The sequence below is a fragment of the Canis lupus genome (assembly GCF_048164855.1).
Source record: "Canis lupus baileyi chromosome 16 unlocalized genomic scaffold, mCanLup2.hap1 SUPER_16_unloc_3, whole genome shotgun sequence".
Lineage (NCBI taxonomy): Eukaryota > Metazoa > Chordata > Mammalia > Carnivora > Canidae > Canis > Canis lupus.
The window spans coordinates 1,696,020-1,712,391 of NW_027326430.1; the positions used below are offsets into that span (position 1 = coordinate 1,696,020).

General features: G+C 35.9%; 1 pseudogene; it reads right to left on the reverse strand.

The window, feature by feature from the left end:
* Positions 1–5,522: 5,522 nt before the first annotated feature.
* On the reverse strand, positions 5,523–8,485 carry LOC140629574 (zinc finger C3HC-type protein 1 pseudogene; annotated as a pseudogene).
* Positions 8,486–16,372: the final 7,887 nt, after the last annotated feature.

Here is a 16,372-nt window from a genome sequence, read left to right on the forward strand (position 1 = left end):
CATCTAAGAATGGAAAATTTATTTTGTTTTTTAACCATTTCATGCCCAAAATGAGCTGGAGTACTGGTTATATTACATAAGAAGTGAATTACGTTTATCAATTTTCTTTCTTTTTTTTTTTTTTAAGATTTTATTTATTTATTCATAGAGAGAGAGAGGCAGAGAGAGAAGCAGGCATCATACAGAGAGCCCGACATGGAATTCGATCCAGGGCCTCCAGGATCACGCCCTGGGCTGCAGGCGGCGCTAAACTGCTTTGCCACCGGGGCTGCCCTATCAATTTTATTTCAGTAAGAAGACCACATTTAGGATGATGACATCTGTTGCTCTTTTATAAACCGAGTTTAATGTGCTAATTCTTAGCCCCCGATTGTCCTACTTTGGGATAATTTTTAATTTACTTTAAAAACCACTTGGTATTTTTATGAGACATTTATATTTTTATCAGTATATCAGCACCTGACACGAGAGACATTCAATAAATGTTTGTTTTTTAGAAAATTAAAAAAAAAGACTTACACAGTGTTTATACTATGCCAGGCATATTTCTAAGCACTTTAAATATACTAATCTATTCAATTTTCACTATGATGAGAAAGATCAATTTTTCTTCTGTAGAAATGTGGACACTGAGGTACAAAGATTCAGTAACTTGCCCAGGTTTACACAGCCAGTAAGGGGCAGAACCAGGATCTGAACTGAAGCAGTATAGCTTCAGAGAGAGTCCATGTTCTTACTGACTATCCGATGGTCCCCTTTTTTAAAAAAAGATTTTATTTATTTATTTGGCAGAAAGAGAGAGAGTGTGTGTGTGAGTGCCAGAGAGAACAAGGGGAACAGAATAGGGGGAGGGAGAAGCTGGCTCCCTGTGGAGCAGAGAACCCCACGTGGGGCTTGATCCTAGAACCCTGGGATCATGACCTGAGCTGAGAGCAGCCTCTTAACTGACTGAACCACCTAGGCACCCCTATGTTCCCTTTCTGTAGTCCCATGGCTCAGAGTTATCGGGATAGTATTAAATTATTACAATAACTCGGTTCAAAAATGATCATTTCTTCACCCTTTCAAATGTTTCATCACCAATTTTGCTGCAATAATAAATTTGCATTCATGGCAAAGTGTAGTTCCCCAATCTACATTAATATCTTAAATTGACTACTTTACGTTTAGTTAAAAAAATTAGCAGTTATTTATTTGCTAGATTTGTCTATGATTTTATATACATACACAATACACAGTCCTAAAACAATCTTTGAAGAAAAGGCAACAAATTTTGAGACAAAACTAATATAGACAATAATGATGATGGAACCAAGGAGCAACCAATAATATTTTCTAAATCTATCTGCCTTGTGGCAGTAAAGGAGTCAATAAACACCTTTTTTAATAAAAAGAAAACTTTTCTTTGAAGGATTGCATATTGCCCTTGAAGCAAGCTATGGATTTAAAAAGTTTAAGACAGCTTTTAGCACTCTTTTGAGGAAATACTGCATTTCTAAGGATGGCAGGAACCATGTGCTCCAAATAATACTAGTAAATGTTAGCTGCAACACCGTTCCATTTATATGGGATGTCATAAACCCAATGGAATGTTGGGAGAGTACTCAAGCATTCTTCTAAGCATGAATTCCCAAGTTGCACAATAATGCTAAGCAGCAGCATCCTAAACATATGCTGTTGTTCTAGATCTCGGTTTCTGTTTATGACAGCAACGATGGTACTAATGCTGGACATCTTCTAGGAGAAGGAGTTAGCATTCTAAATCCCAGGGACTCTTGATAGTTGTTTATCCCTGAGCTTCACCCCATGAGGAGTGACAATATAATATGGGGAAAGGTCACTAACTGAAGAATCACGAGGGAAGAATCTAATTGCAAGTTAATCAGCAACTGGTTTAGGCAAATCATTGTCCTCTTTAGGCCTTGGTGTCTTAATGTGAATATTAATTTTCAATAGTTCATGGAATGCTGATTAGGATAAAATCTGACATCTGCATAAATGCTTTACAAAATAAATATGTTTTGTAAACAATAAATACACCAAAGCAGCTGAAGTATAAGATCACTTTATAACATTTCTGCCTTTTACCTCACTATGCTCATCTACTTTTATACTTACATATGACTTTATTTGCTTCCAATCCCAGCTTTAGTCAGGAAAACCTAATTGTTCTCTCCCACACAACCGCATCTTCAAGTCAATCCGCATGTATAACACGTTTTTGTTTTTCCTCTGTGTCATGCTGTACTTCTTTAGCCTTTCTAAAAACTTCACACAAAAGTCTATTTTGTAAAAGAAGTCCTCTCTAATTAAGCAGATGTATTTATTATGCCATAATTTTTGCTGTGTCCAATTATGTACAACACATGCAGACACAGGCACATGGACACACACACACTATATTTATTTCTTATGCAATCATACATGAATGTAGTGGTTTCCCTTTGGGGATCTAAACACAGTACTTCGTCAACTTTCTTTACTCCAAATGAACTCACAAGTAGAAAGTTGTAATTCAGAAGCCATTAAATGAAAGAGTCCAGAAGCAGGAGGAGAGAAGAGAGGGAAGAAATGAGTGAGAAGAGATCTTAAATGAGCTCTTTTATCAGATACGTGTAAAAGGCAAAGTAGTCATCAAAGAGCTACAACCTGCTCAGACTCAGTGCGTTGGTTTTTCACTACCATCTGAGCCTTCTCATCACCGGGGAACAATCTCCAGCATATATTAATTTAGAGAGCACCTAGCACCACAATAGTAACATCAACTTGCAGCCTTTAGTGCTTTGCAGTTTTGAAAGGTTTTCTTACATACTATCACATACACTGGTATCAATGTGAGAATAAACCAAGAGGAATGCTATCCTAGGTGAGGAAAAGATTTAACTATCACATGTTTCTTATTTATTTACCTGCAAATTGGGTTTTCTCCTGACAAATTTTGTAAAGGCACCTATTGGCTTTAGGGCATCAGGCATCTGTTGAGTTGTTAGTTATGAGTTGTGTGAAGATGATAAAAAATTGTATGATAATACATCTATTTAGGAGATGGGATTATAATTCAGTTACACTCTCGAGAAAACTGAGTTGCAGACTCAATAGGTAATTTTAAAATTATGCTGGAAAAAGAGCTAATATGACATAACTTCAGGCACTAGGATTCTAATTAAATTAAATATAAACAGTTATTGAGGATTGCCAAGCCCCAATTACTAGACAAAGAGGCAACACACATTCAAAATTTAGAGTGAGATGTATAAGTTTTGAGCACAAGCTTTCATTTTCATGAGGCCAGAATTTTATACAAAATAATAATCTTGGCGGAATCGGAATAGCAAGTAGACCAATAAAACAAGGAAATGTCAACCCATACAGATAATAATGAAGACATAAAATCTTCCATCCATAGAAGCTTATGGTAATTTCTCCATTTAAAGGTGAAAAACCAAATGTTTTTTCATGTAACAGATTTTTTTTCGTAAAATACCGTGTATGTAAAATTTATTAAACTTTAAACGTGTTCACACAGACATAGGAAGCTCAATTCAAAGGAAAAAACCTTAATATTCTTTTTAAAACTCAAACTTTTGGAAGTTGAATTTCTTGTTGTTGTTGTAAAATAAAATGTACTGAAGCCCAAAATGCTCATAATATTTCAAACTATATATTCATTTATCCTTTTCCTGTGTCATAATTTTATTAGGTGCTCCCTTAGTATTTGGAGGTCAAATCCATGTGCTATCAATATACCAAGTTGGTACGTGGACCTTTCTGAACTGTCGTCTTAAGGAGATCCAAAAATGCTTAAATGAATTAAAAAAAATTAGTAATCAGAATGGAATAGAAAAAAACAGTAAAAACAGCTGGTAGCATTCCAAAGAAAAGAAACCAAATGGAGTGAGACAGAAATCATGCAGAATCTTGAATATAAAGACACAAACCCTGAATTTATGTTGAATATAAAAAGCAAGGAATGAAAGAATAGCTGGAAAGTACATTATTGTGAATAGTGAAAGAAGATATCCATTTGGAATGAGGTAATTTTAAGAGAATACATTTCAAAAAATATAAGAAATATATTCTGGCATAAGGGATTTCATACATGAAAATATGGACTAAAGATCGAAAGAACGCACGTAAGAGTAACAGTGTAGCGATGGAAAGGACAAGTTTTGTGCCTTTTAAAAGAAGAACTTGAAAGGAAAGATAGTATAGCAAATGCAAAGCTGGTTGGCATAGGAGTCCAGGATTGAGGTACTGAAAATTACTTAAGCAATAATAACATAATAGAAACAAAATCTAACGGAGTAAACAGAAATGGACATAGCACCTGTGCATATTAATAATAGCAGGCAGAATTAATCAGGATTGAAAGGAAAAATTGAGTCATCAGCATGATGAGAAAGGGAGTAACACCCAAGGAGAAGGAGTGGACCGGAAAGAGAAGGTGACCTAATGAAATAATTCAGCAGAAGCTGAACCTTTAAGAATGACTGTGAATCCAAATCATCTTTAAGATTCTTGGGACACCTGGCTGGCTCAGTTAGTACAGCAGGTGACTCTTTTTATCTCAGGGTGGAGATCAGTTAGATTCCAATGTTGGGGGTAACGATTACTTAAAAATAAAATCTTGGAAAAAATAAAAATAAAAATAAAATTCTGTTCAAATGCCATGTCTTTCAAAAAAGCCTTCTTTGAACACTCCTGTTCATGGTTGGTTGTCCTTTATTTTCCTCTTGGGTGATGGTGATTCCTCACACCATCATTAAACTTTCCTCATTATTTGGAATGCTGACTATAGTATCTTGTCAATTGTATTGCTTTTTGAGGAACAGGTTGCATTTATTTACATTTTTCATGAGGCATAGTTCAATTCTACAAGCAGAGTGGATATCCAACAAATATTTGTCATATGGACAAATAGGTCAGCCTGCTTTGTTTGCAACTAGGTAATCCACATTAAAAGTAATAACATGACTTTTGATATATGATAATTGAGTACCAGAATCAAAGGGAAAAGGTAAATTTTTTGGTAACCTCAAAACATTGGAGGAGTGAATCAAACAACCTCAAAGAAAAGATTTGGGTTAAGCAAACAAGTATGAGGCGAAGAGAAAAAATATAAGTTAGAATAAATTGAAAAGATAATGTGGAAGAAGAGAAATAAGACTCTAAAAAAATCAAAGCAAGTATTGGGGAATCAATATGAAATTGTCAAGCTTAATTTTATGGTCAAAAAAGTGATAATATAATTTCCATGATTTATTACTTACTGGTAAGAAGTTCAAGAACAAATATAGTCAATAAAATTTCCTACTGATTTTGTATTACTGATTTGAAGTGGTGCCTTGGAAATAATGGTTCTAAATATATTTGGGTTCTTTATGCAGTTTTGGCATCAAAGCATCCAAATTGTGTTTGCCCCTTTTTGTCTAAGGCAACTTTTTAAATTCAAGTTGTTTCTACAAAGAGCACATAAAATCTTGATCTCTTGGATATGTAATTTCTTGAAGACATGAGTTTTTATTTTTTATTTATTTATTTTTTAAGATTGTATTTATTTATTAGAGACACACAAAGAGAGAGACAGGCAGAGGAAGAAGCAGGCTCCATGCAGGGCGCCTGACGTGGGACTCGATCCTGGGTCTCCAGGATCATGCCCTGGGCTGAAGGCAGCACTAAACCGCTAAGCCACTGGGGCTACCCGACACGAGATTTTAATAGTAAAATGGATAGGCCCTTAACTATAGCTGTGAGTGATCTCACTGAACATGTATTATACCAGGCACTTTGAGATGCTTCATGCTTAGGCCACAATCATACATTGGATTATGTCATATGTGCTCAAATTTCACCCAAATTAGTAAAACAAACAACAAACTTTTCAAATACCCACTTTTCCTTGGAAAGTACTGTTTTGTCATGTATTTAGGAAACCTTAAAATTAAATGTACCAAGAGGGACATCAGATCATGTCACCTCAGCAACCTAAATTAAGCCTCCTATCCCAATCCCTCCCACCTCCACCCTGCCCACCCTATCAACTACAAGTCATAGTTAATGTTCAGTGCTTTGGGTTGATGGCCTGGATCTGTTTTTCCTACTTCTGAAAGAACTTGTCTATAATATTCAGATCAGAGCTTCACCTTTCTGTTTTGCTTTCTGCACTGATGAACAGATCTAACCACTGAGGGACACATAAGACTGTGTCTCATAGTATGATTGACAGAGACCCGCATTTAACTCTTAAAGAAATTGTTCCAACATTATGTGGACTGTAGTGAACATTTTTAGAAATTGTGAAGGCATAAAACCCACAAAAGCTTCTTCTTTTTCTTTTAAATTGAGAAACATAAAATATAAATCAATAGTTACTTAAAAATGTCTTTCAAAGAGCTAAATTCACTCTGTTAATTTAAGAACATAAATCAAATGACAAGTAAATTATTCAATCATAAAATTATACAGATTGGTCTATTTATAAATGATAGACCAGAGAGAATGTTAAGAATATATGAAAAAGTTCCCTTTTATGTTTTTAAATACAAAATTATAAAGTAAAAATATTTTATTTTTATTTTTATTTTTTTTTAAGAATATTCACAAATATTTTATTAATACATGTTGTCATATTCCCAGTATACAAGAGCCCTTGAGACACTGCCCAGTATGGAAAGACACTAAACGTGCTCAGGGCCTTGGTCTTCTGTCTGGTTGAAGTGACCCCACACTCTTTTAATAGGACCACATGTGTTGTACCTCACCTGTCCACACCCCCGCATGGAAACAGGCTTCCCTTCAGTCAGATGCAGAGAGTGACACTCACTGCCTTTTGCAAGGATGATGGCTTCTGATGGTTATACCAGAATGGAAAAAACTTGGCATCAGCTGACCACAAAGAAATTCAGACTTCATTTCCCAAAGTCATTCATTCTGCTTCTCTCTGGGAAGGGCTAGAATGTCTTCAGGATGAGCATAAAGATTCCCACTGCCGGAATATTCGGAATACTTTCCTGGATTTCTCAGAGAGACTCATGGAGTCTGTTTCAGCTGGCTGGTTGGACTGCTTGTGGGCCAAGAGGATGTTCAGCACAGCCTTCCAGCCTGGCTCTGTAGAGATACTGGCATCTGTCTCCGTTCCACCATGCTCCCTGGTTTCCTTGCCAAGTGTCACATTTACCCAAGGGCACCAGTCTCTATGCTGAGAGGTGGGGTCAAAGCAGCTTCGGGAAGATGTGTCTGAGCTGCTAGAAGAGCAGAGGCGAGCTCGTTTGGCTCTCCGGAGAGGACTAGACGGCACTTCCAGGCCACTACTGTCTCCTGTTCCCATACTTCGGGTCACAGGACGGCTTCTGGTGGTGGGGCTAGCGGCCTCTGGCTCAGGACGGTCAACAGGACTGGAAGAGTCCCAGCTCCGAGTTCGGGAGACAATGGGACCTGGGCTCCTTTCAGCCTGCTCTGAGCCAGGAGAACATGTGGCATCCTGGCTCCGAGTCATCATCCTCCGAGGAGACTCAGGCACAAGAGGGAAGCGCTCTGGCCGTCCCTCAGGGCCTGGGATGGGGGAGCTGGTCAGGCCAAAGGATGCATCCAGGTCGGTCATGGATGACTCAATCTGCTGGAAGCCCCAGAGCCCCACCTTCCTCATACACTGTGAACACGTTATTAGGGAGAGCTGCATGGGTTCCAAAGAAGAACTACAGGCCCAGCCACATACAGAGAGAACACATGCAGTGACATGGACTTGGATGTCTGAGCCTAATTTGCTTGTAGTTTTTCTCTCTTCAGTTCGGCAATCAAGTTCATCTTCAAGCAAGTGCAGAAGAAGACTGATCTTGTCTTCTGTCAAACACATAGTTTTCAAGTCCTCTGGCCTCAGGGAAGGAAGCTGGAGGTCCAAGTGACAAAGGCTTTGAAAACGATCTAGGAATTCGCTAACAAGAACAGCAGGCTCACCCAATGGCAACATCCCAAATCGATCTGGGGAGGGGCTGTCTGGCCAGAAACAGAACTTTCCATGGGCAGTGCACAAGGCCTTCTTCAGCTCGGCACATCGGTCCTTATATCGGTCAAAATCAAAAGCTGGTTGCAAACTGGCACAGAGAAAAGCCTGACAACTGGAGCACTTGAGCATATCACATTCAACTGTGACCCAGCCATATTTTGCACAGACAAGTGGAGACAGCTCGGCGGGCTTACCTGCCCATTTCAGAGAAGAAAATGTTTCCACTCTGCTAAAGAAGGCTTCTTTACTTGTAGATTCCAATGGCGGCTGTTCTGCTTGGGGTGACCCATTAACTGACTGGAATGTGGCAGATGTGTCCTTCGCTTCGGCGCCTCCCTCTTCCGGGGCAATCCCCTCATCTATCAGCTGCCGGATCTTTTGAGGGGTCCCTTCTGGGGAGCGAACAACCGCACCCCAAGTCTTTTCAACCCCCGAGGCAAACGCTTGCCCCTCACTGGGCGCCGCCATCTTGGTCCCAAGTAAAAATATTTGAAACCAGTTTAACATATTTTTAAGAGCTTAGTGTCTCCAGCTAAAACATACTGTGATGTTGTATGATGGATATAACATTGAGATCTACCTTAAACTTGGGTGGTTTGGATTTAGCCTTATTTTTAAATTTATGTTTATTGGACAAGGCCCTTAAAATCTTGGGAATGCTTTATTTCAGTTAATGCATTATTAACTAAAAAAGTAGGGGTTAAAAAATCTGCCTACCCTCACAGGGTGTTGGTAGATGGAAAAGAAAGAGTGTATGATAAAGTAAACTTTATTGTTATCATTTAATATCAAAAGTAGCATTTAGACATCTGGTCCCAGAGAAGATGGTATGGACTCACTTTTCTCTGTCCCTCCCCTCTGGATGTCCTGGAAGTAATTCAACAAATAATTATAAAAAAGACTATAATTTTCATTAAAATACTATAATCATAAAAATGACTTTTCAACAAAGAAAAGCCCAGGACCAGATGGCTTCATTGGTGAATTCTACCAAACATAAAATGAAAAAGCAATGCCAATCCCTCTGCAACCCTTCCAAAAAACTGAAGAGGAGGGAATACTCCCAAAGTCATTTTGTGATGCCAGGATTCTCCTAATACCAAAGCAGACAAAAAAAAAAAATTACAAGAAAAGGAAATTAATAACAGCCCTGATAAATACAGATGTAAGGCGTCCCTGGGTGGCTCATTGGTTGAGCCTTTGCCTTTGGCTCAGGTTGTGATCTCGGGGTCCTGAGATTGAGTCCCACATCAGGCTCCCTGCAGGGAGCTCACTTCTCCCGCCACCTATGTCTCTGTCTCTTGGTGTCTCTCATGAATAAATAAATAAAATATTTTAAAAATATAGATGTAAAACTTCTCAACCAAATATTAGCAAAGTGAACTCAATAGTTCATTAAAGAATCCTATACTCTGACCAAGTGGAATTTACCACTGGGATGCAAAAGATGGTACAACATACGTAAACCAGTAATATGACATACTATTTTAATGAAATGAAAGATAAAATTATATGATCATCTCAATAGAAACACAAAAGCCAATTTAAAAATTTCAACATTCATTCATGATAGAAAGTCTCAACAATTTGAGCAGAGAAGAAATGTATCTCAATATAATAAAAGCATAATAATAAATAATAAGTTAAGCTCACAGCTAGTCAATAATGAAAGGTTGAAATCTTTCCTTTAAGATAAGGAATAAGACAAGGGAGCCCATTCCCATCAGTTCCTTTAACATAGTAATAGAAGTCCTAGCCAAAGAAAGTAGCAAATTAGCAAAGAAAATTAATGAAAGGTATTCAAATCAGAAAAGAAGTAAAATTATCTCTGTTTGCAAATAAGTATAATCTTACGTATAGAAAACCCTAAAAACTATACCAAAAAGTTGTCAGAAGTAATCAACAATTATATAAAGTTTTAGGATACAGAAATGAATGAATTATCTGATAAAGAAATAAAGAAAATAATCCCATTTGCAATAGAATAAAAAATAAAGAAATTCTAAGGAGATCAAAGTTCTATATACTAAAAATACAAGATTTTGATGAAAAAAAACTGAAGAAGACATATATAAATGGGAACATATCCTGAATTTATGTATTGGAAGAACTAATATTGCTAAAATGTCCATGCTGCCCAAAGCTATCTATAAGCTGTCTATAGACTCAATGAAATTGCTATCAAAATTCCAATGGCATTTTTCACAGAATAAAAAAAATCCTAAAACTCATATGAAATCATACTGACCCTGAATAGCAAAAGCAATCCAGAGAGAAAGAACAAACAAACAAAAATCAAGGCATCATGTTTACTGATTTCAAACTAGATCATAAAGCTAAAATAATCAAAATGGTGTGGTACTGGCATAAAAAGAGACACATAGTCAGGTGGGATAGAATCAAGAATCCAGAAATAAACCCATGCACTTATAGTCAACTAACATTTAATAAGAGAGCGAAGAGTACTTAATGGGAGACATATAGTTTCTTCAATAAGTGATATTGAGATAACTGTATATTCATATGCAGAAAAATGAAATAGGACCCCTATATCACTTGAAATGGATTAAAGACTTAAATATAGGATCTGAAACCAAAAATTACCAGAAGAAAACATAGGAAAAAGCTTCTTCACATTGATCTCGGCAATTAGTTTTTTGGATTTGACGCCAAAACACAAGCAATAAAATAGAATATAAACAAGTGGGACTACACCAAACTGAAAAGCTTCTAAATAGCAAAAGAAACAATAAAAAAAAATTTAAAGACAATCTATAGAATGGTAGAAAATATTTCAAATCATTTATCTAAAAGGAGTTAAAATCCAAAATGTATAAGGAACTCATACAACTTAAGAGTAAAAAAAGAAAAAAAAATCAGTTAAAAAATGGGCAAAGGATCTGAATAGACTTTTTTCCAAAGATGACACACAAATGGCTAACAGGTATATGAAAATGTGCTCTATATCACTAATCATAAGGAAATATGTCTGAAGCACAAGGATATATCATCTCATACCTGTTAGAATATTTATTATCAAAAATATAAAGATGGCAATGATGTAGAAAGAAATGGAACCTTTGGGCACTGTTGCTAGGGATATAAATTGGTAGAGCCACTATGGAAAACATATGGAGGCTTCTCAAAAAATTAAAAATAGAACTACCATATGATCCAGAAATTCTACTTTTGGCTATGTATCTGAAGTAAACTGAATCACTACTGGAAGAGGTATCTGCACTCCTATGTTCCTTTCAGCTTTATTCAAAATAGCCAGCAAATGAAAACAATCTATGTGTCCATCAATGGATGAATGGATAAAGAAAATGTAATGTACGTCTACAATGGCATATTTTTCAGCTATAGGAAGAAATTCTGTCATTTGTTACAATATGGATGGATTGGGGGTATTATGCATAAGTTAGATAGAGAGAAATACTGTAGGATATCATATATGAAATCTAGAACTCCCTCTCCTGCAAACTCATAGAAACAGAGCAGAATGGAAGGCTAAGAAATGGAGGAAATGGGGGGATGTTGGTCAAAAGATACAAACTTCCAGTTATGAGATGAATTAGCTCTGGAGATATAATGTACAGCATGCTGATTACAGTTCATAGTACTATGTATTATACTTGAAGGTTGCTAAGAGAGTAAATCTTAAATGTTCTCATCCCAACCCCCCACATAAAGTAATTATATGAGTTGTTGGATGTATTAACACAATAAACTTATTATTGTGTCATTCATTTCACAATATATATGTGTATCAAATGATAATGTTGTATATCGTTAACTATACAATATATCAATTATATCTCAATAAATTTGGAAAAAACACATGTTAAAATCGTTTTTATATTTCAAAGCATGGGCAGTATTTTAGTTATCTTTCTATTGATACATAATTAAGGTTTTCTGTAACACAGGACTGTCAACTTTGAAATTTCTTGAGACTTGGCTCCACAGACTACCATGTACTCATTGTTTGTAAAGTACTCTGTGTGCTTGAGAACGTACTTTCCATCTAAGTGCAGTGTCTATATGTGGCTTTTAAATCAAGATTACTATTTCTGTTATTCAAATCTTTCTTTTTGTTTAAAATATTGAGAAAGGAGAGGTACATGAGGTAATATACTCCATAAATTTTTCAAATCCTCTTTTCAGATTTGTAATTTTTTCCTTTATATAAAACTTGAAGGTATGTTATCAGATGCATATGCATTTAGAATTTTTTAAATCTTCCTGATTAATTAAACCTTCTATCTATTTATACATTTAAAAAACTAAGTTAGGGAATATCAGTGTACCCAATATTAGGGATTAGAATATGGCTACAGTAATCTAGACAGGATGGTTCTGGTGCAGAGAAAGACCCATAGATCAATGGAACCCAAATGATTTATGGCAAAGTTGTACACACAGTTTACTGGAGGAAGGATAGCCTTTTCACCTAACAGTGCTAAAGCAAGTGGACATCCATAGGCTACAGCAATAATAATAATAGTAATAATAATAATTTAAAAATCTCAACCTAGATCTTACACCTTATACGAAAATTATTTCAAAGTAGGTCACAGACTTACAGGTCAAATATTGAAGTACACAATTTAGGGGAAAAATGAGAAACTCTTTGGCGTCTAGGGCTGGTTAGAGAGTTTTTATATTTGATACTGAAAGCATGTTTCAGAAAAGGAAAAATTGATAAATTTGATAAATTGCTAAAAATTGATAAATTTGACTTCATCAAAATTAAAAATATTTTCTCTGCAAAAGACCCCGTTAAGAGGATAAAATAAAAATCATAGTTTGGGAGGCAATGTTTATAAACAACATATCTGATAAAGGGATTTATTATATATAGAATATGTAAATAATTCTCAAAACCAAATTTAAAAAAATAATCTAATTAAGATTTGGGCAAAAGGCATCATCAGACATGTTACCAAGCAGGATACACAGATGAGAAATAATTACATGAAAAGATGTTCAAGAACCACCTGGGTGGCTCAGTTGGCTAAGCGTCTGCCTGCCTTTGGCTCAGGTCATGATCCCAAGGTCCTGGAAAGGAGCCCCCTGCTCAGTGGAGAGACTCCCTCTCCCTCCCCCCCACACTGTGCTCTCTCTCACAATCTCTCTCTCTCATATAAATAAATAATATTTTTCAAAACAGATGTTCAATATCATTAGCCATTAGGGAAATACAAATTAAAACCATAATGTAATATTACACACCTCTCAGAATAACTAAAATTTAAAAAGTCATAACACCAAATGCTGGAAAGGATGTAGAGAAAATTGGTTCATTGCTGGTGGGAAGTAAAAGAATATAGCCATTCTGGAAAATAGTACAGCTGTTTATTCTAAAGCTAAAAATGTATTTTCCAAAAAACCTAGCAATTACTGTCTTGAGCTTTTATCCCAGGTAAAAGATCTATGTTCATGAAAAATCCTATATACAAATGTTTGTGGCAGCTTTTTTCATATTAACTAGAAGCTGGAATCAACCTAGATGTCCTTCAACAGGTAAATGCTTAAACAAACAGTGGTACATAAAAAGTAGCAAACTATTGATACACATACTTGAATGGGTTTCAACGAAATTAAGTTGAGTGGAAAAAAGTCCATCTCAAAAGTTTATTCACTGCATGATTCCATTTTTAGAACATTTTTGAAATACCAAAGAAATTGACATGGAGAACAGATTAGTGGTTGTTAAGGGTTAGGGGTTGTGCAGTGAGAGGGGATGGATATGGATATAAAGTGGTAGCATAAGAGAGTCTTATGGGATGGAAGAGTTATGAATCTTGACTGTGGTCATGGTCACATGTAACTACATATGTGATATAACTGCATGAAAATACACACATACACATACATACACCAGTATTTGGATAGCTAGTGAAATCAATCTGTGGATTGTACCAGTGTCAGTTTCCTGATTTTGATCCGGTATTATATTCATGTAAGGTGTTAACATTGGGGATCTTTGTTAGGGGTGTTTGGGCCCTCCCTAGAATTTCCTGTGAATTTATAAATATTTCAAAATAAAAAACTTTGAAAAGCCATATTTGAAATATCTTGAAATTATTTTGCTATTGCACAAAACAAGCAGATTTGATGCTGTCAATATTATTTTCAAACCTGCATGCATTAAGCAGTAAAGACAAGACATAACTCATTCCTAAATATAAAAGAAACTTGAGCAATCAAGAATAAAAGGATGCAATTTTATAATCCTTACACAGGTACTATTTTATAGCCATGATAAAGATTGGAGGTAGAAAAGAGAAATACATAAATGATTAGTGCAAAAATGATATTTAAAATATTTAACAACTTTTATGGTCTGGACACTAATCACTCAGAGTAGATGGGGGCCAATTATTACAGACGTCAGCCATAAACAGAAGAATTGGTATCTATGCAAAGCAGTGGAAAAATCTATCCTATATGATTTATTTTGATTTTATTTTATTATTTCCTCCACAAAAGATTTATATTCCTAAAGTGTTGGTATTTTGTAGTACCCCTAAGCTGAAAACACTGGAAAAGGTACTATATTATTGGATGAAGCATACCTCAAAATGCTGCTATAAAAAAATCATGACTAATATGAATAAGTACCAGTTAGCAAAATAAGAACAGTTTCTATTAAGATGATATTTTAAATTTCCTCAAATTTTTAATAAAACATCCTAAATATCATTATAAAAACAAAGTAACATTCAGATTAGTTCATAATATTTAAAGATAGGAGTTCAAAATATCAATGATTTTTCAATTCTAAAGTTTCAGTACTTGAGGGGTATCTTTAGAGTCTGTTTTTTTCTAATCTTTTACTCATTCATTTGAGAGAGAGAGCAAGTGGATGAGTGAGGAGAGAGGGGCAGAGGGAGAGGGAGAAGCAGATGCCCCACTGATCAGGAAGACCAACATGGGCTCAATCCCAGGACTCCTAGATCATGACCAGAGCCAAAAGCAGATATTTAACCAATAAGCCTCCCAGGTGCCCCAGAGCCTGTTTTACTGAATTATTCCTAGGGGAAAGCTATCAAGGTACTTTACAAACATAATCTTAGGTTTATTAGATCAGGAAAACAAATATTCAAAGGTGAAATTAATTTGCTCATATTTATTGTTGAGAAATTAGGGTCATTAATTATCAATACAAATTTAATGAGACAACAGGCCAAAGCCCCTATTTGAAAAAGAAATAAACTATGCATTCTAGGAACAGAATGTGAACTACAAAAATAAAATTATGTGTTTCCTAATCTGTGTGACAGTTAAGAAATTCACTTAAGAAATGACCTACAACTACGTACAGATGGCTAACAGACACATGAAAAGATGCTCAACATCATTCATCATCAGGGAAACACAAATCAAAACTACAATGAGACATCACCTCACACCTGTCAGAATGGCTAAAATTAACAACACAGGATACAACAGATGTTGATGAGGATGCAGAGAAAGGGGAACCCTCTTATACTGTTGGTGGGAATGCAGACTGGTGCAGCCACTCTGGAAAAGAGTATGAAGGTTCCTCAAAAAGTTAAAAGTAGAACTACCCTGTGATCCAGCAATTGCACTACTAGGTATTCACCCAAAGAATACAAAAGTACTAAATCAAAGGGATGCATGTATCCTGATATTTATAGCAGCATTATCCACAATTGCTAATTATGGAAACAATCCGACATCAATCCATAGATTGATGAATGGATAAAGAGGATGTGGTACACACATATACAATTGAATATTCCTCAGCCATAAAAAAAGAATGAAATCTTACCATTTGTGATGACATAGATGTAGCTAGAGAGTATTATGCTAAGTGAAATAAGTCAGAGAAAGACAAATACTGTGTGATTTCACTCATATGTGTAATTTAAGAAATAAAACAGATGAACATGGGGGGTGGGAAGAGAGAGAAACACCAGAAAACAGACTAACTATGGAGAACTGAGGGCTGCTCGAGGGGAGGGGGGCAGGGGGATGGGCTAAATAGGCATTAAGAAGGGTACTTGTGATGAGCACTGGGGGCTGAATATAAGTGATGAATCACTAAATTCTACACCTGAAACTAATATTACACTGTATGTTAGCTAATTGGAACTTAAAAATTTGGAAAAGAAAGAAAAAAGAAATGACCTAAAATTGATTAGTGTTTTCTATTATTTTAGAATAGGCACCCTTCTCATGGTCTCACTCATACGTGGAATATAAGAAATAGTGAAAGGGACTATAAGGGAAAGGAGGGAAATCGAGGAGGGGGAATTAGAGAGGAAGACAATCCATGAGAGACTCCTAACACTGGGAAACAAACGAAGGATGGGATGACTGGGTGACAGGCACTAAGGA